The following is a 12,648-nucleotide window of genomic DNA, read 5'->3' as shown; positions in this document are numbered from 1 at the left end:
TGAGGAAACGTTTCGGCTCTGCACACATTTGTAAATTCTTTATCTCTTGTTTATTACAAATAAAGTATTTTTAGTACAAACTTTTCTTGCATATTTGAATTTTTTTTTGAGATAACACAGATCATGTAGGCCATCCATACATATACAGCAATTAAAAGCCTGCTAATTTTACTTCCATGAATGAAAGAAAACGTCTTTTAAAGAGAACCAAAGATTTTAATACAAAAAAATTAAAATTTCAATACAAATAAAAACAAAACTGGTGGTTTTCTTTCTCCGCTTAGTTTTTCAATTTACAAATCAGCATCTTTTAAAGGGGATTGGAGATGGTTTATTGCACATTACGCCCAAAACACACCCATTGTCTCTTATATATACAGTATATAATATAGGCATTGCTGCTGCACAGTTGGCCTATACACTTTATTTAGAAATGGTACATTTACATTACAAATTAACAAATATTGTTTTCCATAATGTCAATTTGCTTAAACCAATGTTAATTTGAACTGGAAAATATGTATGTTTTATATACTGTACTAAATGCTTATGTGGCTGTAATCTAATGCAGGTTAAAGCAAACAAGTACACACTATATTATGATATTTGCTTGCAAGAAACAGATGGTATATCCCTTAACCTTCTCTTTTTAACCCTATCAACACATTAATTTATATTTCTTATCATCATCAGATATTCTGGTGATCTGTTTATAAACATACAGTTTTGCATTGTATCTACGGGGTTAAACAACACAAAGCATTACTTTTCTCAACACAAAAGTATTCATGCAAAACATGGATGGCTTTCAGTACCTTTGTCTTTAAATACCTTCCATGAGTTGTGACAAAATAATTTTTTCTAGTAAAATATTCCACTGACGTGTTTTAACGTATAGTATGCCTTTATTTTCGTTTTTAAAATGGGTGTGATACACTTTGAATTTAGGGACACAACCACTTCACTTTTGTCTTCAATCGCTGTATTGTAGTGAAGCTTAATTCTAAGACATTATAAAAAAAGGGGGACAAATTCAATTATTAAAACAACCTGTGTGTTCATTTTATTTTATATTCCCAAAAAATGCATCAATCAAGTAATTTCATAATCCTTTAAATTACGCCTACAATTTATACCATAAGAAAAACATTTTAGTTTACCTCTACTGTACATATAGACAAAAGGAAACAAAAAATGCAAGAACAAAATGTTTTTTTTAAACTAATAATATACAGTAGATATAAAAAACAGGTCTGTTAAGCATGGCGATATGCAAAGAAAATGTATTAGCAGCTGTGGCCTATGAATGTATGAGAACTTAAGTGCAAAGTATTTTCAGGGATGTCACGTCACGGTCATTATTGCAACGCGTCTGGGCAGTTATTTCAGTCATGCAAGATACTATCTACATAAATGGGAAAATACAAATATTTCTAAAATTGTTTTTATTATTTCTAAAACCGCTTTTAAGGTACTTTTGAGGGGGTCTAAGAACACTTGGTTTGTTCACATGAACGCTAAACTGTGCTCTGAGAGCACTTGGAGGGCTTAAACGAACACCCTTCTATCTTACTGTCACATACAGTAGTACATAAACTTATAAACACTATATTTGTATTTTGTTAATAATGTTGTTGTGTAATGTATTTCAGCAAGCTGAAATGCTGTATTAAAAAGTCAGAGTATTCCGAACTGTTTTTAAACCTGTGGTGGTGTGCAATGCCTTCACTTCTGGGGAAGCACGAATGCGAAACTCATTATGTCAAAAATGTATTCGATACATGTGAACCTATGTGTATAAGGCATCACGTCAAAATACATGCCAGATGCAAATATGTCATGCAAAGGTTTGTGATAAAAGAGACGTACGCATTCATCATGATGCACATAGGTTTACATAATGCGCCAAACACATATTTTTACACGACAAGCCACATGTATGATACTCTGTACACATATTTTGAATTCCTGCCCCCTTAAAAGAGAAGTCACAGCATGTCACTGCCTGAATTCAAGTTAGGTAAACTTTGACATCAAGCTATTGATTATTGAGGTCTGAAGTAATTTTGTTCAAAAAGAAATCCCGAATAACTCGAACAACAAGAGATACCGAGGTGTGTCTCAGTCAGCAACTGAGTACTTTCTACATGCATTCCCCAGCCAGGCGTTTTATTGTTCAAAAAAGTCACTCAAGCGCAGGTAAACATTTGTACTCTTAAAGCTCTTCACTCCCAAAATACACTTTAATAACTGGTTCTATATAGCAGTTAAAGAGGTTCACCGGGTCATAATCAACCCTAAAGCACTTATGTAGCGCCTGTGTATTAATGCTATCTATAATTGGTGCTATAGTGGTGCTGTATATCAACCCTTAATAGATGCCTATATATAGGTGGTTCCCCAGTGATTGTAAGCTTTTAGTGCTATTTAGCATAAATTTTAACACTTAAAATCCCAAATAAATGATCATGACTGTTCTTTAGAATGAATAAAAAGTTAGAGAGTAACTTTTGAACTTATTCTGAATGTAGTGTACAATCACTTGCTATTAATATGTATGTAAACTTGACCAGTGCAGTTTGGGAAATATATAATATAATTATTGAGAACAGTAAAGTTTTGTTGAAAATGATTTACCTGGGTTTTTACAGACAGAGACACATTGCTTGTAGGATAGCTACTCAAAATGTGTAATGTTTGTTCTGTTTGTATAAACTTTGAATGGTTTTCAACAGCTGAAATTAATGTCTGGACAAAACAAATCTATGACAAACCAAAAATATGATAATGTACAGTAAGGATTTATCCAGGCTTTGTTTTGCAAAATAAATAATATGTATATTAGATTACTTTGTAATAAATTACAAAAGATCAGATATGCACCGCTCACGACAGCACGGTGTAGTGTATTGTAGGGGATTTACAATAAAGACCTGTTGATCAGTGAGGATAAATGAAGACCAGAAGTCATGCAATTAAAAGAAGAAATATTTTTCTTAAAGAGAATCCTTTGCAGTTCAAAAGTCAGTTTCAACACCTTACAAGGAGTTCCTACGCCACTCTGCTCACAATAACAATACAGAGGTATTTGTACTCTGACAGAGAAAATAAAACTACGAAATTATGTCAAACTTCATAATACTGATTGGTTAAGCTTTAAATAAACTCAAATAAACGTCTACACATGAACGTCCAGTTTTATGTATGTATCTATCTATATCTATAGGCCTATAGATAGATAGATAGATAGATAGATAGATAGATAGATAGATAGATAGATAGATAGATAGATAGATAGATAGATAGATAGATAGATAGATAGAAAGGTTATTCTACAATCACCTTATTTTTATTGGCATAGATAATATATTCAAATCATTTTAATTTCTAGGAGGATAAATATTGAGTGGTATTTGATTACAAGTTTTCAAAATCATTTAAAAGTATAAAATGAAAAGGTGGCAGGAATCCACCCCTTCAGAATATAGCCTATATATTTATCCTATGGGTGTGACTAATTTACATTCACTGTAAATACATAGTTTTACAAACAGGACTGCACACTAGAAGAGGAGCTCTTTGTGATTTCTCTTCAACACTGTGTTTGCATATACCAAAATTATACAAATTATAAAAAGCATCTGAAAGTAGGACATTGTCTATTTTTTGTCTCGTTTATATTTTCGCGTACAGTTTTTCCAGTTATCTTCAATTTCGTTCTGCAGATAACAGCATTGATAGTTATCAAAACATACAGTAAGTATAAAATATTTTGTTTACTAAAACGAATTGTGTTCATCAATTCTGAGACGATTTTTTTAATGTTTATTTCTCGTTGTTTCTATGAATAATAAACATTAGAAACTGTACGTCTTTACAGTCATAAAATGGGAGGAGAACTTTACAGTCATTTTGAAGAGGGCATTCGTCCACTAATTGATCTAATTGACAAAATGCGGTCAATTGGCATTCATAAGGACATCTCACTACCGACTATTGTAGTGATCGGAGATCAAAGTTCTGGAAAAAGTTCTGTGGTTGAAGCGTTGTCTGGTGTTGCATTACCAAGAGGAGCTGGTGAGGGTTATCGCCAGTATTTTGCTATATTTGGTGCTCATATGCTTTTATAAACATATCAATGTCAAGCACTGTATCTTCTATAGGAATAATAACACTCTTGTTTTTATAATTAGTACTATTTGAATAAAAATATTCGTCCTTTGGTATATTCAAAATGTAATTTACATAAGTTTCCATGTTACAATGATGTGGTTGCTAACTGGACTGTATTGGGTATAGGGATTGTAACCAGATGTCCACTAGAGCTGAAGTTAAAAAAGGTAACAGATGAAGAATGGACGGCAAATATATCTTACAGACAGAGGATAACTGAAACAGTGAACTCATCACTTGGTTGTATGTGTTTTGTTCTAAGTGAAGTGTTGTACAGTATTTCATAATCTCAAAAGAATAATTTAATTAGTGCCAAATCATTTGTAATGTTGCAGTTTTTGGAGCCAGACTGGAGCCACATGTATCTTACACACTGAAGACATATACATTTAATGATCCTTTATTAGTTGAAGGATACGTTAAAGAAGGTCAGTAGAAACAGACAACAATCTTTCTAATTTTTCTTTTGTTTGCATAAACCAGTGGTCTTTAACTACTCTTTTTTTGAGGGCCAGATTTAAAAAATATAAATATGGGGCGGGCCAAACTTTTACCCCTATTTTTACCTTTTATATATATGTTTACTTTTACCTATTATATATATATATATATATATATATATATATATATATATATATATATATATATATATATATATATATATATATATATATATATATATATATATATTATTACATATGTTATAACTAATGTTGTTACTTTTTGTTATAGGTTATATATTTAAAAACATGCATTTTCAAAAACGATGCACACATCTTGTATCCAGTATTTTGCCCTTTAATTGCTGAAAAAACAACCTGATTTTACAAAATACGTGAAATAGTCACGCATTATTTTGCTTAGTTTTGCGTGAAATTGTCACGTATTTCCACCATATTATGTGCCCTTGACACAACTTTCTTTTCTGTGACTGTTTCACGTATTGGTTACTCAACTGTTTTTCCTATTTTCTTACAATTGTCGCTGCGGTTTGGGGTTAGAACAACTTTCTGTTACATAAAATGACATCCTTACCCAAACCCAACTCTAACCCTAACTTCAGGCGACAATGGTTTAAAAAGCATACGAAAAAATTGTATAAACCAATACTTTAAGTGACATCCTAACACAAACAGCAAATCTAACCCCAAACCGAAGCGACAATTGTTTAATAATAGGAAAAACAGTTGAGTAACCAATACGTGAAACTGTCACGGAAAAGAAAGTCGTGTCAGGGGCACGTAGTATGGTGGAAATATGTGACAATGTCATACAAAACTGAGCAAACTAATGCAGGACTATTTCACAGAAATTTGTGAGATCATGTTGCGAAAAACTTATATTTTCTTACATTCGGACACGACTGTCGATTCGCCCCCTAGTGGTAGTCAAAATGGAATTTTAGTTTAATCATAAATCCATGTCAACATGGGAGAGAAGCTCATTCCAGTGCAAAAGTCTTTAATCTACGAATATATTTGTCATTTATATTAATAATTTAATTATCAGTAATCAATTGTTTTTAAAGGATTCAAGTGTTCAGACAAAGATGACCGGCAGGGCGAGATGATGAGTGGGCCACCAGTTGACTAGCCCTGACATACACTGTTACAAAAAAATATCTAAAATAGTCCCTAGGTTTTACTAGTGCAGTGCCCTTTCAAACACATTTGGACGTAAAGAGTTCATATTACTTTCACTTTCATATTAGTATCTCAAAGGTACATATTGGTACCAAATGTATACATATCTGTACCTAAATGGTACAAATTAGACATTTTTAAAGGGTACTACCCCAGTGACAGCTGGGGTTCAAATTTTGACAATTTTTTCTAACCCTAAACACTCCAGTCTCCCTACAAGTCTGCACTTTCGTAATGCTGCTTTAACTGTCTGCTGCGAAGCTCGCACAAGTGCGAAAAGTGCGTATCCAAGGTGCATACCGACCTTAAAGGGGGCTTCCATGAGGAAATCTAAAATGACCAATGGGACGCCCTACGGTCTTGTGGACTTAACAGACACGCGATTTAGGATGCAGCAAGAAAAAAGTATTCGAAAACTACCTGAATAGCCTACTACTTCCGGCTAGATTCTGAAGTAGGCATTCAATGGACTTTTTCTGTCCCATGAGGCCAAGACAGAGAGCATAAACATGAAATCAGTAAAAACTAAACAATGCTACACAACGTGCGATGTTTATAAATATCATGATAGGCTATTTTATAGATGATCTTGTTAAAGACAGCAGCCCAAATTCCAGGCAATTTCAGTCTTTATGTTTATTTGTTTTATTTTAGGTCACAATAGCCTGCAGTGCGTCCTGAGAAATTACATTAAAGTCCCATGAACAAGAAGCCACGATCAACTTTCCGTATTGTGATGTATTTTTGACTGAAAACGTGCATGGCTTTTGTTTTCCATTGTGAATTGATTGGACATAAATAGTAGGTGTTTAATCAGAAGTTGAGCTGGAATTAAAATGACAATTGGAGGGGAAGGAGTTAACCAATGCTCCCGCCCAAGCCGTCTAGCTGACGTCATCAAAGAAGGATCACCTCAAGAGGGCAAAAGTATAGTTCATGAGGGCACGTGAAGTTTAAAAAAAAGGATGAACCACAAAGATCAATTGTTTATAATGAACACTGCAGTATTCTTTTAAAAAATAAGAATTGTCTGTTTTGATATAATGGGGACTTAAAGAGGCAAGCAGTAAAGGATAAATTTGTATTGTGTATTTGTTGTCATTGTTGTTATGTTTTAAGTGTTAAAGCTATGTCAAATATTGGTGCCAATTTTATGTTTTAAAACCAAATTATAAGTACACTATTGTATATGTGTTTCAATCTTGTTTTTCATATTATGTTTTACTATATGGAATGCAAATATTTCAAAACTTCCCAGAAAGCCAATTGAAACTTATAATTACGATGAAATCTAAAAATGTTGTTTGTCCATTGGAAACAAACAAACTTTTGTCAAAGCTGGTCCATATAACAAAACTTTTGTGTCAACAACTGTCAAAAAATTACTTTTTCTTAGTATTTTTTTTCTCATGTCATGTCTTAATTTAAACACAGAGTAAGTCAAGGCAGAGTATATAAATGTGAACACTATAGGGAATCACATAGTTAATGCTGTGTATGTGTTTAACAGCACAGATTGAAGTGGCTGGAGAAACAACAGAAATCTCAGATCAACTCATTACTTTAGAGATCAGGTCACCTGATGTCTGTGACCTCACGCTGATCGATTTACCTGGAATTGCCAGAGTACCAGTAAAAGGACAACCAAAGGATATTGGAAATCGGGTTGGTATTTATGTAGTTTTGCAAACAGAGTTTATTACTGTGCACAAGATTTAACTATGGCTTTCTTGTAGATCAAAACTCTGATTATGAAATTTATTGAGAAGCCCGAGACTATAAACATGGTAGTGCTCCCATGCAACATTGACATTGCAACAAATGAAGCATTAAAAATGGCACAGGAAGTAGATCCTGAGGGTACAAGGACTGTAGGTAATGTAAATAATCATCACAAAACATCTTGACAAAAATCTTTAGCACATGATCAAATGTTTTTTTAACCATTTTCACAGCTGTTTTGACCAAGCCGGACCTCATAGATGTGGGAACAGAAAAAACATTCTGGCTATTGCCCAGAACAAAGTTATTCAGCTGCGCAAAGGTTACATCATGGTGAAGTGTAGGGGTCAACAACAGATTGACAGAAAAATTCCTCTGGAGGAGGCTTTACAGATGGAAAAAGATTTCTTCAGGAAACATAAACAATTCAGGTTACAAAGAATACATTTTGACTCTGCAAATGTATCTTTAACACATTAATTAAAAGGACAAATCGCCCAAATTTCATCATTTATTAACCGTATGCTAATTTAATAGTATTTCTGTACTGTGCATTTTTTATATAACATTGTCAAAACATCTTTTCTGCAATTGTGAACATTAATAAAATTATAGTCTCACATCCTAGAAACTACTAGACGACATTAGGATTTTATTTGTCCCGTTTTCCAAACATATGGCCGCGAAAACCTCAGGCTCTAATGTTGAAGAAGCCCCCGAAGAGGATGCTCAGTCATCTCGTCCCTTTGCGTAAACCTTCTTTCAATCAAATCAGACATTGAAGAAATAAAAGAATCAAAGATCAAACAACTTACTATCAGAGGAGAACTTTCGCATTTAAAAATGAGGCCAGCACCCGGACCCTGCCCCATTCGACCGGAAGTAAAGAGAGATCGTTTTGAGAAAGGGAGGATATTTGCGTTTTTGACTCACAGATAAGTAATTTGTAAAAAATACCACAATATTCCAAAACAAATGACAGTTTTTCGTTTTATTTCCATGGCGACTTTTAGTTATAACTACGGAGCCCCTAAGGAGACATGTAGAAAAAATTCTGCACATGAAGGGTTTCACGTGAGCACATGAAAGTTTCACGTGAGCACATGAAACTAAACTTTAGATTTTTTTACTCCGATGTCACCTTAGGGGCTCGTTATTAAACTACGGAGCCCCTAAGAGGACATGAAACAAAAATTTAATAGTTTAGTTTCGCGTGCACACGTGAAACTATCGCGTGCGCACGTGAAACTAAACTTTAAAAAAAAATCTGCACATGAAGGTTTTGCGTGTGCACATGAAACTAAACTTTAGATTTTTTTACTCCAATGTCACCTTAGGTGCTCGGTATTAAACAGACTGAACAAGTGTGTCTTATTTTTCTACAGATGTCTTCTGACTCAGAATAAAGCTACTATTCCATGTCTTGCCACCGATCTCACTGTTCATCTTGTTGATCATATCAAAGTATGTTTTCTAATCTAAACACCTTTACAAACGTGTCAATATTTACTAAACAACATATATTTTAAACTTTTTACAGAAAGCACTGCCACAGATTGATGCTCAAATAAAACAGCAGTCATCAGAAGTGAGAAAGGAGCTCAAGGAGATTGAGGGAGGACCACCACAAGACCCTCAGGGGGCTAAAGAATACCTCATTAAGGTAAAACCTATCAATGCATCTTCATCTTGTTTATGGATTTTTATTTATTAGATTTGTATGAGAATCAAAAGCACTTTTGCTCGATGAAAATGCTTGATGGCTGCTAGGAAATGCTTCTTTATAAATCTGATATCACTGTCAGACAGCATTACAACAGAAGAAAAAAATATTATATACGTTTTTAATATTTTTTCTCATAATGCAACATAATTTTGTATAATTATATTGTAATACACTCTATAATTTTTAAAACTACTTTTTCTTTTTTCACAGACTTTATTATCATTCAATGATAAAATAAAGTCCCTGTCATTAGGGGAGCTGATCGTTAGTGACAATTTGTTTACTCAGCTCCGGAAAGAATACGAGAAGTGGAATGATCATCTAAACAGCACAATGTCAACCTGTCAGTATATAAGCAAATTTATAAAAAAAAATTACTGCTGTACTTTTTTACAATATGCTTTTTCTAGGCAGTGTGAAATTCTTTTATACACTGTTAAAAATAAAGGTGCTTTACAATGCCATAGAAGAACCAGAACAAAAGGTTCTTGATGGTGATAAATCAATTTATTAAAATGTAAAAGGAATGGTTCTTCTATGGCACCGCTGTGAAGAACCTGTTTAGGCCCTATTACTTGTAAAAATGTGTACAACAGAGAGAATTTGCTCCACTAACACGCTGATCTAACATGCAGGTGTGAAATAAGATTAAGAATTGCATATAAAAGTCAGGTGATACAATAAGAAATGCATCTTGTTTTCAAACAAGTTAACCATCCGACTGCAAGGGTAAGAGAACAAATCTTAAGGAATAGAGGACGGGAACTTGCTGGCTTCAGCAGCTACAGGGTTTTTGAGATGTTTCTGCAGGAACACGTGGCCCAACTTAAGGATCCAGCCATTGATTTACTTAATACTATAAAAGGTACCATCACCACACCTTTAAGTTAAAGCTTTCTGGTTACTTGGGAGAGTCTGTATTGTAAAACCAAGTTTAGTTTAGAATTAACTGTCATTTGTAGTTGTTTGTTTCATTTGTTTGTTTTATGTTCTTCTCTTCAAGACATCATCGTCAAGCAGTTCTTTCGCTTGTCTGGTGAGTTCCGGCGTTACCCAGTTCTTCAAAATATAACTATGGTAAATATTGCTCTTAAATAGGGGTAGTAATAAACATCATTGATCATTTTAATCTACCTCCTTTTTATCTTTCTTCACTTGAAACAACAGAACAAAATCGAAGAAATTCAGTCAAGGCAGCACAGCAAAGTCGAGGAGAGGATCATGGAGCAATTTGAAATGGAAAAGATGATCTTCACACAAGATAAAATTTACTACAAGACCTTGAATGAGAATGGCGATGAGACATTTTCAGAAGCTCAGTTACCTGTTTGTGATATAGCGAGCAAGTACACTGATATGCTGAAGGCTTATAATGAGGTGAACCTTTTCATTTTTGAAATATTTACTGTATATTATCTATAGTGTGTGTTATTGGTGGAATTGATGCAGATCAAACCTAACAAAAGGTACCTAACCTACAACCACTTTTGCCTTATTATTACCTTTAAAATGGTTACAGCATAATAAAACTGTTAGAAGCAGAAGTTAATATTATAAGAATAATATTTACTCCTGGCAAACCGAAACTTATTCATGCATTAATGCTCTTCTGTTAGAAAATACAGTATAGCCTATAGTACATGACATGTAAATAATAACAAAATGTTACTATGCTACAAAATTGAAAACATGATGCCTCAAAGTAATACACATACTCGGAAAACAGGTTTTATTGTGAATATAGTAAAGGTACAGCTACGAAACAATCACCACCCAGGTTCATAACAAAAACTTTTTTGCAGTTGTGACTGATAAAGTTTTGTGCATATTTAATGTTTCAGAGATTAAGCATTTAAAAACTGAAACGTAAACTGATCTTCGTTTTGTTTTAGATTATGGTGCAGCGCATGGCTGACCAGGTGCCCATGCTGACCCGCTATTTCATGTTGAAAGAGGCTGCTGAGCTCCTGTGTAATGATATGCTGACTCTGTTGGAGAGGAACGATGTGGGTGATATTCTGATTGAAGATACTGATATCGGTCGAAAGCGCAGAGAGTTAGAGGCTCGCCTGGATCGTTTGAACACCGCTCAGGAAGAAATTGGCAAAATTTTTTGAGGCGTCTACTTTAATATCTGAATTTACGTCATTTATGTGACAAGCTAAAGGTCATGTAAATCATGCTCTTTTATCTATTTGACGGCCTAGATTTGCCTGTTACGTCTCACCTTTTTTGCTGGCTTACACAAAGAGCAGCTGTCTGGTTTGATTGGGTTTTTATAAAGGGTTTATTTTTATGTACATTTGAAGAGTTTGGTTCCAAAATGAGATGAACCTCTGTTTTTAAACTTTTTAAAAAACTTTTTTTTTGATTGTGCATTCCAATGAATATCAATCAGACTGCAGTTGGTAAGTTTTAATGTAAGCCGTCATAATGAATAAAATACAGCTAAGTAACATAATAAAAACATGATAACATGATAATAAACATGTTTTGACAAAAAATTTAAAAACGGGGTTATCTCGTTTTGGAAACTCTTCATTTAAACATGCATACATTTCTGTAGTTGGTCATGCTATAAAATGAGATTTTCTTAACATAAATGACAGTCATATAGCAAATTATTAGTAATTGTGTTTAAATATTCTACTGGCTAAAGGTTATCTTTTGCATGCATATCATGTTTCTAACAAAACAATAAACTTAATTCTTAATTCTTGCAAAAATGCGTCATTATGGTTAATCTACCATGTATCCATTCAAGCTGCATTTAACAATGGTACACAAAAACTCTGATTACCTTCACGTTGCTTAGTAAGATACAATACATAATATGCAAGCTATAAAACTTGTTTGTTGCAGTTTTCCAGAAATATTGTTTGGAAACCTTTTATGGATACATATATAGTTTACCATGGTAAACTTAGTTTTGGGCATATTTGGTTTAACCGTATGTGTCTGTTAGAAAACCCCAAAGTATTTATGTGATTTACTGTTTTATATATAAAATCATTGTATAAAGAACATTCTGTGAAAATATAACCTTGAACCATTGAGTTCTTCATCTAAATTTATGGTCAAATAATCTACAGTACACTTAAAGATATTGGCTGCTGCACTTATGGCCTAGTCACTTTAGTTTAGTTTTTTACGTGCGCGCGAACGCACAGCCTTGCAAAGTCAACCTATCCTCCAAACCATACGATTGTTTTGGTCATTTGTCTTTTTCCCAAAATACGACCCAAAGTAGATTATTTGTAAAGTAGATTATTTGACCATAAATTTAGATGCCCCTAATGGCAGCATGTGAAAAGTCTCGGTTATGTGTGTAACCCTCATTCCCTGATGGAAGGGAGCGAGACGTTGTCGATGACTAACATATTG

General features: G+C 33.7%; 1 pseudogene; it reads left to right on the top strand.

Moving 5' to 3' along the window:
* The first annotated feature begins 3,887 nt into the window (after positions 1-3,887).
* LOC135781413 (interferon-induced GTP-binding protein Mx3-like) lies at positions 3,888-11,713 on the top strand (annotated as a pseudogene).
* Positions 11,714-12,648: the final 935 nt, after the last annotated feature.

The sequence above is a fragment of the Paramisgurnus dabryanus genome, chromosome 23, assembly GCF_030506205.2.
Source record: "Paramisgurnus dabryanus chromosome 23, PD_genome_1.1, whole genome shotgun sequence".
NCBI classification, from domain to species: domain Eukaryota; kingdom Metazoa; phylum Chordata; class Actinopteri; order Cypriniformes; family Cobitidae; genus Paramisgurnus; species Paramisgurnus dabryanus.
This window is presented reverse-complemented; position numbering and strand designations above follow the sequence as displayed.